Here is a 14,812-nt window from a genome sequence, read left to right as displayed (position 1 = left end):
GGACCACAATCATCGTCGGGACAATTTGCCTCTGTTCATCGTTATTAAAACAAGTAAGTTTTCTTAAAGAAATTTAAAGCAAAATTATTTAAATATGAGTAAATTTTCACGCATACTATCTAAAAAATATATTCCTGGTAAAAATGTCGGTAACGAACACGATTATGATACTCAAATAAATTCTATTGAAGAAACCGTTAATGGCATAGAATAAAGTTTGAATGATTGGACAATACCTAAAACTAATGTTAATACAATATATAGAATATGAACTTTTGACTATTTTCAAGGTTATTCTATTAAAATGACAGAACAAACTTTGTCTATTGGTCAAAACCAACAAAATTTACATTTATTATCATCACGATCTATTCTAGAACATAAAATAAAATATAAATTTTTACATGTTGGTTTAGTCCAAATTGCTATCAAGCCTTTATTCAGACTTGGAATAGATGCCCCTGTTCTCCTTATTTTAAGAGACAAGAGACATAAAGATTTTCAAAATTCTATTTTAGCTATGGCTGAAACAAATATTGCTAACGGACCTATTTATTTCAATTGTTATCCAAATTTTTCTGTAGGGTTATTTGATAAAAATATTTTAGATACTTTAGTATTAACTGTAGAAACAAAAAATTTAGAATTTAAAGATGATACAAAGCCTTTAGCAATAATTTATCGTGTTTGTTACAAAACCATGACAACTACACTTGAACCGAAAACACGTTTATCGAGTCCTAAAAATGAAACAATTATTTTTGAAGCAAATACTAACCATACCAAAGTTCACACACCGAAAAGGTTAAAATGGTCTGATATAACTCAATCATGTAACTGGAATTTACAAAATGTTATCGATCCAAAACCACTAGACTCTTCAAAACAAATCTCAAATATTATAGAATATAATGATGGTTCAGTAGATATAAATTTTTCTTCCTTAAAAATTTCATCATCCAGATTATCGACTTCTTTTATCCCAGAAACAAGTTCTTCAAAATCTCCGTTATCAAAGTCAAGATCTTTAAAACTAAAAACTGTTGACTATACTAATTCTATTCCCAAACCATTATATTAAGATGACCAAAATAGTGAAAATAGTTTTTCTAGTCCTACTAAATCAAATTTTATTGATGAACTCCAAAATTTTAAACAACAAATATGAGTTCTAAAGTACAAATTAATTGTTCAAAAAATAATAAGCTTTGGGCTAATATGTTAAAAAGACATTGGAAGATAAATTCTAATATATGCAAAACCATTCAACATTTAGAAGAAACTAGAATTCATGAAGATTATAATTTATACAAAATACTTCCATATACTAATGAATATAATAAACAAATAGAAAAAATTTCTAGGCTAACTATAGGAATAAAAAAATACGAAAAATCACGAAGTCATGATTTAGAATCAATAAAACATATTTCTTCAATCCTAACAAAAACAACCTGTTAAAATGAATTTCTCAAATTTAGAATATCAAGTTGACTTTGATTACTTAAAAAATATTGAGTATTTCAAAGATTACAATAATAAAAAAAGAGCTTGGCACGAAGAAAAGTTTTCATACTACTTAAGATTTCTCCATTTAGGCCTTTGGGAAGATTATGTTTTATCAAATAAAATTCATTCTCCTTTTTTTTCAATGGTTTGAGTTAATTTATGCCCCTAAACATAAAATAAATTACTCATTTAAAAATAATTCTATCACTCCCATTTTAGAGAAACAATATAAAGATATTATTTCTAATAAAGAAATTATTGCTAATTTTCCACCAAAAGGAGAAATTATTATTAACGATATGTTTATTGCGACTCCTTTAGTTCAAGCCCCAAATCAATTAACTACAGAAAAGGGTCTTCAAAAAATCATTTACCAAAATAATTATGCAAATGAAACATTATCTAGTATTACCGAGCATTTAGTTAAAATTGAATAAGCAAGATATGGCAAGCACTAGCAATATAAGTTTATTGCGACTCCTTTAAAAATCATTTACAAGAATGATAATAAGCAAGATATGGCAAGCACTAGCAATATAAGTTTTGTTCCTTGTCAAATCGATGGTAATTTTAATCTAGGAAATACGGATTTAATTAACGAATTAGAAAAAAGACTTTCAAAACTCCATATCTCAAACACTAACAGTATTAATACCCTTACAAATGATGAAGCTGAAAATAGTGATATTAATAGTGAAACAAATTTTGAAACCCTTGCTCGACAATTTGATAATTCAAATGATGATATTAGTCAACTCACTAATGATTTTTCAAATCTTAATAAAATTCATCAATCAAAGCGAAGCTCTTTCGGAAAGAATCCAAAGCCAACCATAAGAAATTATTGGAATAGGCCCTCTCTTCCAGATGTGCAACTAGAAGAACGAACTTTTCAATTTGATCGTTCTCAATATGATGGTAATTCTGTTTATGAATGGAATGTTGATGGCCATTCTGAACATCAAATTATGAATATTGTACAAGAAATGACTATGGCTGCTAATGCTTATAAAGCTCATAATAATACTCAACTTCAAATTGTTAATATTATTACTTCCGGTATTACTGGTAGTCTCAAAGGATGGTGGGATTTCTATATTTCACAAGAAGAAAAAGATTATATTTTATCTGCTAAGAAAACTATTATAAAACAAGAAAATAATCAACAAATACAAACGTTTGAAGATGATATGGTTAACACTTTAATTTTTGCTATTATCAAAAACTTTGTAGGAGATCCTACTACTTTTCAAGAAAAAACTTCAGAAATTTTAATGAATTTACATTGCAGAAAACATACTGATTTTAGATGGTATAAAGATAATTATCTTGTTAAAGTTTTTTCAAGACCTGATTGTAAAGAGTCTTATTGGAAAGAACGTTTTATTGCTGGCCTTCCAAAACTCTTTGCTGAAAGAGTTAGACAAAAATTAAGAGAAAGTTTTAATAATACCATCCCTTATCAAAATTTAACTTATGGAGATCTAATAAACTACATTAATAAAGAATGATTAGCAGTTTGTGCTGATCTTAGGTTTAAAGAAAAGCTCAAAAAAGATAGAATTAACAGTAAAAATGAATTGGGAAATTTTTGCCAACAATATGGTTATCAGCCCTTGAATGGTCCGTCTACTTCAAAATCTAAAGTATATAAGAAAAGACCTTCAAAATATTTCAGAAAAAAGAATTATAATCTTCCAGAAAATTATAAAAAAGGCCAAGATTATGCGTCAAAATCCAAAAAACCTTATAAACCAAATTATAAAAAATCTAAGAGAAAATCAAAAGACATTATTATTTGTCATAAATGTGGGCGTAATGGTCATACAGCTAATAATTGTTATGCTAAGACAAAAATAAATGAGTTAAATGTTTCTGATGATTTAAAAGAACAAATAAGAAAAATTATTTTAAATACTGATTCAGATTCCGATCAAAGTATTTCTGATTTTCAAACAAATGATTTAAATATTCTCGAAAATACTACTTCAAGTTCAGAAGATTCTGATGTTTGCGAATGTATTGGTAAATGTCATTGTAAAAATTTAATCAATGTAATTACTAGTAGTTCTATTAACGTTCTTTCACAAGATGATAAAGATCTTTTAAACTCTCTTGATTCTATAAAAGATAAAAATATCCAAGAATTATTAATAAAGCAGATGCTTAATAAAACTAATAATATAACTCCTGATAATAATGAAAATTTTAATTTAAAAAATATATATGAAAGATTTACTGAAGCAAAGTCAATCTCTATGCAAGAACTTCAAGAAGAATTAAAAATAGTAAAACAAGAGATAAAAGAAATAAAAAATAAAATTTTAATTTTAGAAAAGGAAAAACCTTCTATTTTTAAAAACAAAAATATAGAAATTAATAAAGAAGAAGAAAATAAAATTAAAAATGTAACTATTGGAAAAATTATAAATAATCAAGTTTCTCAAAAATGGAACACTCAAATTACTTTAGTCAAGGATAATTTTAAAATCAACCTAACTGCTTTAATTGATAGTGGCGCTGATATGAATTGTATTCAAGAAGGAATTTTTCCTACACAATTCTATGAAAAAACTGCATCTAGACTTACTGGTGCCGGAGGTACAAAATTAATTGTAAATTATAAAGTTTTCGATGTTCATATTTGTAATAACCAAGATTACTGTTATAAAACTCACCTAATTTTAGTAAAAGATCTATCTTCTCCTTTAATTCTAGGAACACCTTTTATTACAAAACTATATCCTTTTATGGTTCATGATGATGGTATAAGAACCAATGTTTTTGGAAAAGAAATTATATTTAAATTTTGTGAACCTCCTCTATATTCAACAATTAATGTCCTTAATTATAAAACACAACAAGCTAAATATCTTATTAACGAAATAAATAATGTTCGAATAACTAATCAATTAAATGACAATAATATTCAAAATAAAATAATAGCTTTAAAATTAAAATTTGAAAAAAATGTCTGTTCTAATATTCCTAATGCCTTTTGGAATAGAAAACAACATATTGTAAAATTACCGTATATAAAATTTTTGAATGAAAATGATATTCCTTCAAAATCTAGAGCCATTCACATGAATAGTGAACTAGAAAGTCATTGTAAAAATGAAATTCAAGATTTAATAAATAAAAAACTTATAAGACCTTCTAAATCACCATGGTCTTGTTCAGCATTTTATGTTATGAATGCCGCAGAATTAGAAAGAGGATCACCAAGATTAGTTATCAATTATAAACCTTTAAACAAAGTTTTAGAATGGATTCGTTATCCTATTCCTAATAAACGAGATTTGCTAAAAAAAACTTTATGATTCAAATATATTTTCAAAGTTTGATATGAAATCAAGATTTTGGCAAATACAACTTCATGAGGAAGATAAATACAAAACTGGTTTTAATGTTCCCTTCGGGCATTTTGAATGGAATGTAATGCCTTTTGGATTAAAAAATGCCCCTTCTGAATTCCAAAATATTATGAATGATATCATAATTCCTATAAGTAGTTTTGCTATTGCTTATATTGACGATGTCCTAATTTTTTCAAAATCAATTGATCAACATTTCAAACATTTAAATCAATTTTATGATTTAATTTATCAAAATGGTTTAGCTGTCTCTGCAGCAAAAATGCATTTATTTAAAGATGAAATTCGTTTTTTAGGGCATGATATTGTCAAAAACACTATTAGACATATTACAAGAAGTTTGCAGTTTTTTACTAAATTTCCTGATGAAATTAAGGATAAAAAGCAACTTTAAAGATTTTTAGGATGCTTAAATTATATCCATGATTTTTTCAAAGATTTAGGGATTATATGTAAACCACTTTATAACAGATTAAAAGATAATCCTGAACCATGGACTCAAAAACATACAGATATAATTAAATATATAAAACAAAAGGTTCCTACTTTGCCATGTTTAAATTTACCTCATCCCAATGCCAATATCATAGTTGAAACCGATGCTAGTGATATTGGATTCGGAGGAATTCTAAAACAAAAATTTGTTAATTCAAAAGAAGAACAATTGGTTCGATATTACTCTGGTGCATGGAATGATACACAAAAAAACTATTCAACTGTCAAAAAAGAAATTTTAAGTATTGTTTTATGTATTAAAAAATTTGAAGATGATTTATTTATGAAAAGTTTTTTTATTAAGAATAGATTGTCAATCTGCAAAAACTATTTTAGAAAAGGATGTGAAAAATATTATTTCCAAACAAATTTTTGCTCGATGGCAAGCCCTTTTAGGTAACTTTGATTTCGAAATAGAATTCATAAAAGGCGAAAATAATTCGCTTCCTGACTTTCTTTCTCGAGAATTTTTGCAGGGAAAATGAGTTCATCGTCCTCTTCCAAACATGATGACAAGAAACCCGTCTATCAAAAGCTTGTTCCATTTCAAAATCAAAATCGTTTTTCTCCTTTAACCCCTACTTCTAAGAATTCACAACTTTATTCTAATATCCTTCAATCAAAACTTGTTACTCCAAAAGTTACTTCAACAAACACGATAAACCCTTTTGTAAGACCTTTTACTCCTCAAACTCAAAATTCTGTGACTCCTAGCCCTCCTACAAAAACTCCTTATGTTCTTAATCCAAATTTCTTAAGAGTTCAAATTCTTGAAGATTTTCAAATCCATAAGTTACATCAAGGTTTTCATATTCTCACAAATCATCTTTTTGGTCAAGGGAAAACCTTTATGTTGATTCATATAAAACTCGAGCATATTATCAAGCTATTTTGCAAGAATCTGGTTCGGTCAATTTTGTTCATCGTTCTAATTCAAAAGAAGGAAACATTGATTTTAGCAAAGCTCACATCATCAAAATCATTTCTCCAGAAAGTTGGGTTCCAAACCTTCATTCTGAAAAACCTCTTATAAGTTATCCTGCTTATCCCAGATTTTCTTACTATGATTATCAAGATGCCTGGACTAAGGCGTTCTTTATTCGAAATTATTCACACTCATGGTTTATCTTCTTTGATTTAAACTTCAATTGTGAATACCCAAGATGGTTTATCAAATGGTATAAATATATGAGAATTCTTCCAAATTGTTTACCAAAAGAAATTTACGATGGATATCTCAAATTTAAGGAATTGTTTATTCAACAAATTCCAGAATTTGAATATATGCTACAATTCACTATGATATTCAGAGTTCCATGGATAATGTCTTGGACTTTTCATTATCAAGAAGCAAATGATACCTCTCCTCCCTGGCTTAATCGACAATTTCGCTCAAAATGGTGGGATAAAATGAAGATTTCTCAAGCCAGTGAACAAGCAGTAATTAAATATTATCAAGAAATATATATTCTCAAGCCAGTGAACAAGCAGTAATTAAATATTATCAAGGAATATATATTCAAAGTGATGTGGATTTAATTTCAAGAATTAAAGATGCTGCTACCTCTTCTCCTGAAGAACTTCAAAACTTACTTCAAGAAATTCGCCAAACTCCATCAGTTTCTGACGATTCTCCAAAATCTATAAAGAATGGTTTATTTCAAGACGCTCAAGACCCTTTTGATGATCCTTATGAAGAATAAGAAATTCTTAAATTTGGTGTAATACCTTCAATGTAGGGTATTTCGTTTGTTCTATTTATCAAATCCATTATTTTCAAATACGAGTGTGTATATACTGTGTAATTTTACACTATATGTATTTATAGTGTATAAAACAAATATTATCAAATTTATTATCAAAATTATTTAGTCTTATCAGCAATAATAATATGAAGACAAAAAACTTTACAAGATGCTCCATAATGGATAATATGAAGACAAAAAACTTTAGAAGATGTTCTATGATGATATGCTTTATCAAAATGTGATATTTACTGATTACAAAAGACAATTTCTTCAAAAGATGAAAGTGACAACCACTTACAAATAATTGATTGGCCATTGAATCATACGGAAAGATTTCACTACAAGATTTCAAGGTTTTGAAGACTTCAAGAGGAATATAAATAGACATCATGTGTTAGTAGAACAAAGCAAGCAAAAATATTCATTCTCTAAAATATGTTCATCCTATGTCTAAAAAATCTCCAAGAGTCTCTCTTTCTACTAGCAGATGTTCAAAGTCTCTAGATTTTCAGATAATTCTTTCTCTAGAAGTATGTACTGATTGTAATTAAAGCTTAGTTCAAGAAGGTATTATCTAAAATATTTATTCAATTGTTGTATTGCTTTTATTGACGATGATAGTTTCATTTCGAGTTGTTCTAACTATTAATTCTACAAGATTTGAAATTTTTGTTAAAATAGTACTCGTTTTTAATAATCAAATTAATCAAATTCATGCTTGAATTATTTAATTATGTCTAACAAAATCTTGATGAATTGTATTCTTAATAGAGATATTCTTTTAAAAATACAACAAATCCAAGAATCTATAAATAATTCTGAGCAAAATCTCAAAGATTCTTACAAACCTAATAATCTAGGTACGATTTTAAATAATAATCATATTCATGATGTTAGACAATTCATAAGAGTTAGTATTAAAATTCGTTACAAGCAAATACGTTATCTAAAAGCAAAACTATTTGTATTTTAAATTATCATTTATGTCTTTTAAACATTAATCATAATCATTATAATCATTAAACATTATTTGTAAACATATTAAAAATTAAACATTATTTGTAAACATCTTGATAAAAATATGTAAGAAAATATGGTATATATATATATATATATATATATATATATATATATATATATATATATATATATATATATATGTTTGTATCTAAATTTACTTTAGTATTGACAAGTTATTTATTTTATTAGATTTCAATAGAAAGTAATTTTTCGATAAGTTCTTTGGATTTTAGACCTTAGCTAGTTAAGTATTTTGTCCTATATATATATATATATATATATATATATATATATATATATATATATATATATATATATATATAATTTATATATATATATATATATATATATATATATATATATATATATATATATATATATACTATTTATATATATATACTAGGGAAGTCGAAGCCGTGTTAAACACGACCCAGTGTCGTCAATTTTTTGTCATATAAAACTATGTCTAGATGAAGTTATCATGGTTGGTAGATTAAAGAATGTATATATTTTATGTCCTATCTTCCATATTTATCTTCCATATTTAATTCAATTGCAAGATTCTCATAGATGAACTCGAACAGTATACCCTCTACATAGTATATATACATAATATATATATATATATATATATATATATATATATTCTTGCTCATAGATGAACTCGAACAGTATACCCTCTACATAGTATATATATATATATATATATATATATATATATATATATATATATATATATATAAGTTCTTTAGCCGTAAAATATCTTCAATACAATTGAAGTGTAAATTCAACAAATAAAATTTAATAAAAGATATTCTCAGCCCAACTATTTTCTTCTACAGAACAAGGACAGTGTAATACTTGCACTCAAGAATTATTGTAAATGGTGAAAGTTTCTTCCTCGGGATTTGCATAACTCCTTCCTACATTTTACAAAAAGAAAAAATTATTCCAAGATTATTGGTAAGTGGGAAATAGATTTGCTAAAGCTCTAAAAGGTTAATGTAACTTGACTGACTTGCGAAAATAGTCATTATTGGTAAAATATTAAAAAATGAAAATGTAAAAGGCAACAACTTACAACTTTTTGAAGAATGAGTTTTGGGGCCTGTCACTTGACCCAGTGTTGCCATGTATTATGTACATAGATAATGGTTAGACGAAGTTGGAATTGCTACAACACACAAATAAACATGTAATTGGAGGTGTATACAATAATTAATAACAATAGATGGTTACTAATTTCGAATAATGAAGGGATTAATGTCATTTTGAGAGAATGCATTTCATATAACTAAATGATTACTAATATGAGCGGTGTACTTTTCATTCATGTCATCTTACTTTCTATTAATGTCATTTTACAGCAACCTGCTTACCATTTATGCCATCCTACAACTATTGTGCCTTTAAATAGATAGCAGGTTACTATACATTCACTAAAGTACTCTACTTATGTCATTTTACAGCAACATACTTTCTATTAATATCATTTTATAGCAGCCTACTTTCCATTTATGCCATCTTATATTGTTCATTATATCAATTTATAACAGCGTGCTTTCTATTTATGTCATCTGAGAACTATTGTGGCTTTAAATGGCAAGTATGTTGCTACAAATTGACTAAACTACTCTGATGAAGAGGTGTTGGTTGGTGTTGTAGGTTAAACATTGGTTAAAACTAATTAAAGGGTAAAATAGTCATTTTCGATGGGACATAGACCTAAATATTAAAAAACTCTCCGGTAAAGACTAAAATTTGAAAAATAATCATATTTGTACCTGATCCAACATGAGTATAAATAGAAAAAACATGCTCTAGTTTGTCGACTATAATTCCCCTTTTCCAAGATTTGTTGATTCTACTTCATCTTAAATTTTCAGTAGAAAGAATCTACTTGACATGATGCAATTCTTTACATAAATGTAATCAGATTAACAGAAAATAGAAATAAAGAATATATAACAGGAATCAGGAAACTAACAAGAAAATTAGTACACAAACTGGTAAAATTTTGTCATCGAGTTCTTGGCTTCTGCCATATAACATCTGCAAATCTGCAACAATAGAAGTGGGTAAGCCTCAATTCAAACCTGCAAAGGCAGAATATCTTCATGAGAGATGAAAATGAAGAATTTGAACCTGAAAAAAAAACGTTCATATTTTTAATCTGTCATCGTTTACGAAATCAAAAACCAAAATAGATGGAAAAAAAAAACAAATAAAATGGGAAGATGCTAACAGGTTTACCCTTTAAGCAATGCATGAAATTTTATCAAACAACTTTGGGGAAATTCAGAATAAACAAGTCTCTCAATCTTTCAGCAAATGGTAGGTAAAATACATCGAAACCATTAACCCTTTCACAGAAGTCATCTTTTTCCCTTCTGGAGGTTTTGAAAAAGAAAGAAACAAATATGAGGTATATGTAAATGTTAGTATGTATATTAGAATGTACCATAATTGAAGGGTTATTTCTGCAACTTGTTTGGTTAAGTTCTTATAAATGGTATCTTCAACAGCTGCGAGAAAAAAAAGAAGTAAATCTTAAATATATATATTTCATCAGCTAAATTTGATGACTATGGAAGAAATCGCAAACATAATACATGTTCAATGAATATAAAAGAGGCCAAAAATCCAAATTCAGTGGGTTTTAACATGAAAGCACAAACTCTTTGCAATAATTATATTACAACTCAAGCAAAAGCTACCGAGAATCATCAAAACACGGAATAATATTCAAAGTCACTACACTTATGCGTTTAATTATACTATTTGTCTATTTACCATGGTTTCACCAAACAAATAGGGCAAAAACATTTTTAACGCAAAGAAATTGTTAATCCTAACTTACAAATAGATCAAAATAAGTAGGGGAAATCTAAACTAACCTAACCTGAAAGAAAAAGAAGAGTATTGGGTAAGTAATGATAAAATATTAATTTATAAATCATTAAAGGTAGAATATATAGCTGACTTTTGAAGAATAGATGTTGGTTGACAACTGGATAAGTCAATCCATCTTCAGAATTACATACAGACTAAAAAAAATTATAATCCATAGCTAGTTTACAATTCAGTTCATATATTGAACCAATTTGCTAGAATTTGAATTTGAAGGCACCAAATCAAGTTCAGAATCAAAATTGGTGAACTATCAACTAAAGAAAATTAAAGTAACAAAAGAAGTTCCGATTTGCTTTCTAAACCACAAATTTTCATGATTATGTGTGTATGTGTGTGTTAAAAAAGATAATGTTAGAAAAGAGGACGGAAAAAGGAACACCGATTGTACAATTTTAGTTGATTCCCTCTGATGAGGCAACATACCAATAACACACCAAGAAGAACCAACACCCCTCCCACCTCCTATTACATTCCTCATGTAATTTTGACATGTCAATTGTGAAATAAAATTAAAATGAGACCAGATGTCTAGCCAACAAAACACAGACATGAAAGAAAAATCACACCACCATGTATCCCAAATCCAAAGTCGTTATACCCAAAAGATACACCATCACTCTCTTTCTTGAAACAACCTAACATTCACTACTTCTTCCATAGATCATCAAGAATTGGTTCAAAAATAAGATGAACTAAAAACAGAAATATAAACAAATTTCAAATCATAAGCCGTTTAAACAAAACAAATTGTAGATTCTAAAGTCAAAGTACTTAGTATCAGTGCAATTAGGTTTAAATAATACTATTAACCTAGTCTTGCCAACCAAGGCAGCCTTGTTATTGGGGTTGAGTATCAACAATCACGAGAACCATCCAAGTAATTTACTGAAAAAATTACATCCAATATACCTTCTTGATAGGAATAAAAAAAATCATATAATGAGATGAATAGGATAGATGAACAACTAACCTCTACACCGAAAATGGAGCTTATTGTAGAAACTTGAGTCACCGTGGAAATTAAATGTCGTGACGTCGTGATTTTTCTGATGGTTATTCATCGAAACAAAAAGAGACGCAGTGGAGAGTGAAGAGGGAAAAGAGGGAAGCGGTGGAATAGAGAGCTTGGAGACATCATCCCCAAATATCGATTTTCCCGTCACCTTGCTCAGCGTCGTTAGCTAATCAACATCGTCACCCACCCCAAACACCACAATCATCGTCATTCACTTCCAGTTTACTGGTATATCTTTAATACGAAGCGAGAGAGAGAGAGAGAGAGAGAGAGAGAGTGGAATTTACACCCCGCCTCTCCATTACTGGAGATTATACTCCACGCGCCAATCTCATTATAAAATTCCACAGTAAGTATACAAAATTCTCTGCTTAATTCTCAAGCTCTCCCACTTTCCACTTTCCTCTAAATATAGAGCATTGGATTAAAATATATAGTATACCTAGGACAGCAAAGCTATGGAATATATTTGTCAGCAAAAAATAGGAAAAAAATTCGATTAGAACCTGATAGAAGTTGAAATTGAAAGACATTAAAAGTTCTTGTACAGGTTATTTAATATAGGCGGCATGAATCTGGTAACTCCCAAGGATCAGAATTATTAGCATCGACCTCAGGGATGATGCGCCTCAAAGTATGGTACCACAAGTTCTTCATTTGTCGGGTGGAACCAGAAAGCAAGAAGGCAATCTCAAGACACCGTTTTACACAAAATTCAGGATAACGGTTTAACCCTTTCAATTTCAAAACCAAATTGAAGCCCTAATCGATTCTTGTAAAGCAAGGGATAACTACTTCGAAATTTTTCAACACCAAAATACAGAAATTAACTGAGGGGAAACAAGGGATCGACAGCCAATCGGAAATACCCTTATTTTCATAGAAACAGAAATACAGGGGAAAAGCCGTCATAAATAAAATAGAATTTACCATTGTAGAGAAGAGATGTAGGAGGTGTGTGATGGTCTCCATCTGCATGTGTAGACAAACTAACAGGAAGAGGATATCGTGTGGTATGGATGACAGAAAAGGAGAGCTTTAAATAGTAATGTATTGGGAAAGCTACTGGTGTACTGGGAAAGACAAACCTGGACGCGTGTACAAGGAGAGAATGAGAAGGAGGCAGGTGTCCCGATGACTCATCAAGGAAACAGTAGTGTGAGTGATTGACTGATTGTCCTTCACGCAATCCATGGACCATCCACTCTAAACCCGAACCAACAACCAAAATTCAGCAAAAATCCAGAGAAATTCCCACAAAAATACTTGTTAATGCCTCCAGCTCATCCACTTTTCCTAAGAATCTAGAGCAACGAGCGTACTTTTATATATATATATATATATATATAAAAGTCCAATTGAGAAAAATAAAAAAATTGAGAATGGAGTAATCATTATCAGCCACTTATTTATTTTTGTCTCAAAAACCTACGTCGTACCAGCATAAATTGGAAAGTAATACACATGTGTTTTCCAACAAAACATGTTTCCTTAAACTATCTTAATCATTACCTTAATATATATAAAAACATAGTTTTTTTTCGTTTTTTTAATTTTTAAGAAAATATTTTTATCGAAAAATGATTTTAAATATATCAAAATTCACGATTTTTTATTTTCTACAAATAGATATCCATATTGATATACTTTTAAGATAAAATAAAAAATTTATTTTTTTTATATTTTCAGCTATCGTTATTTATAAGTGAATAAAAATGCATCAAATTTTGCTACAATACATTCGTTATTCACTTATGAATAAAAATATATAATTATTTTTTTTACGGTTTAAGTATCATTTATACTACTTATTCATATATGAATAACAAGTTAACTGTAACAAAAATCTGATAAATGTTTTACTCATATATGAATATAAAATATGACGACAACTAATATACGTTTTATTCATATATAAATAGAATATATGACGAAAGATAATGTAAAAATATATATTTTAAGAAAGAAAACTTTATTACGTGTCATATTCATATATGAACGATACTTAAACTATAAATAAAAATTAAGCATACGTTTTATTCATAAGTGAATAACGAATGTACTGTAATAAAAAATCTGATAGATTTTTATTCACTTATGAATAACGAGAGCTGAAACTCTAAAAAAATTAATTTTTTATTTTATCTTAAAACTATATCAATATGGATGTCTATTTATAGAGAATAAAAAATTATGAATTTCGATATATTTAAAATAATTTTTCGATAAAAATGGCTTTCTAAAAATCAAAAAAAAAATATGTTTTTGTGTATATTAAGGTAATGATTAGCATGGTTTAAGGAAACATGTTTGGTTAGAAAACACATGTTTATCCGTTATCCATTTCCGCTGGTACGCTTAATTGTTTTGCGGCAAAATAAATGTGTGGCTGAGGGGTCGTTTGATAGTTGCTGATTGGGTTAGAGCTGACTGAGTTAGAAGCTGAATGGGTTAGAAATGCTGACTGAGTCCACATCTGACTGAATTTATGCTGTTTGATTATTTATCTGACTGATTGTGCTGAATGATAAAAATGACCATATTATCCTTATGTTTTCCTTTTGTGTTGGATAAAATAATTATAAAAATAAAAATTATCACATAAAATCCAAATTAAACATACATCATTTAAAATCCAAATACAAAGTGTAATACAAAACCCAAATACACATTGTCATACATAATAAAAAAGTATATCATTTAACGTGAACCATTTGAAAGTAACTGATTAGCAA

The 14,812-nt window shown here is 28.1% G+C and overlaps 1 long non-coding RNA gene across 11 annotated transcripts; it reads right to left on the bottom strand.

Moving 5' to 3' along the window:
* Positions 1-8,692: 8,692 nt before the first annotated feature.
* Positions 8,693-13,238, bottom strand: LOC145161584 (uncharacterized). Of its 11 annotated transcripts, none has more exons than XR_013738540.1 (5): positions 12,033-13,238; positions 10,611-10,674; positions 10,403-10,539; positions 9,231-10,294; positions 8,693-9,072 (listed from the first exon to the last, which is right to left on the bottom strand). It is a non-coding gene; the product is annotated as an uncharacterized LOC145161584 (long non-coding RNA). The 11 variants fall into 11 exon arrangements; XR_013738542.1 differs by having other exon boundaries at positions 10,403-10,674; positions 12,033-12,482; positions 12,584-13,237; XR_013738537.1 differs by having other exon boundaries at positions 9,231-9,323; positions 9,934-10,294; positions 10,403-10,674; positions 12,033-13,234.
* Between the last annotated feature and the right edge of the window lie 1,574 nt (positions 13,239-14,812).

Source organism: Lactuca virosa, chromosome 2 (genome assembly GCF_052849685.1).
Source record: "Lactuca virosa cultivar CGN04683 chromosome 2, Lactuca_virosa_CGN04683_v6, whole genome shotgun sequence".
Classification (NCBI taxonomy): domain Eukaryota; kingdom Viridiplantae; phylum Streptophyta; class Magnoliopsida; order Asterales; family Asteraceae; genus Lactuca; species Lactuca virosa.
The sequence above is the reverse complement of the archived record's forward strand: the minus strand, read 5'-3'. Positions and strand labels throughout refer to the sequence as shown.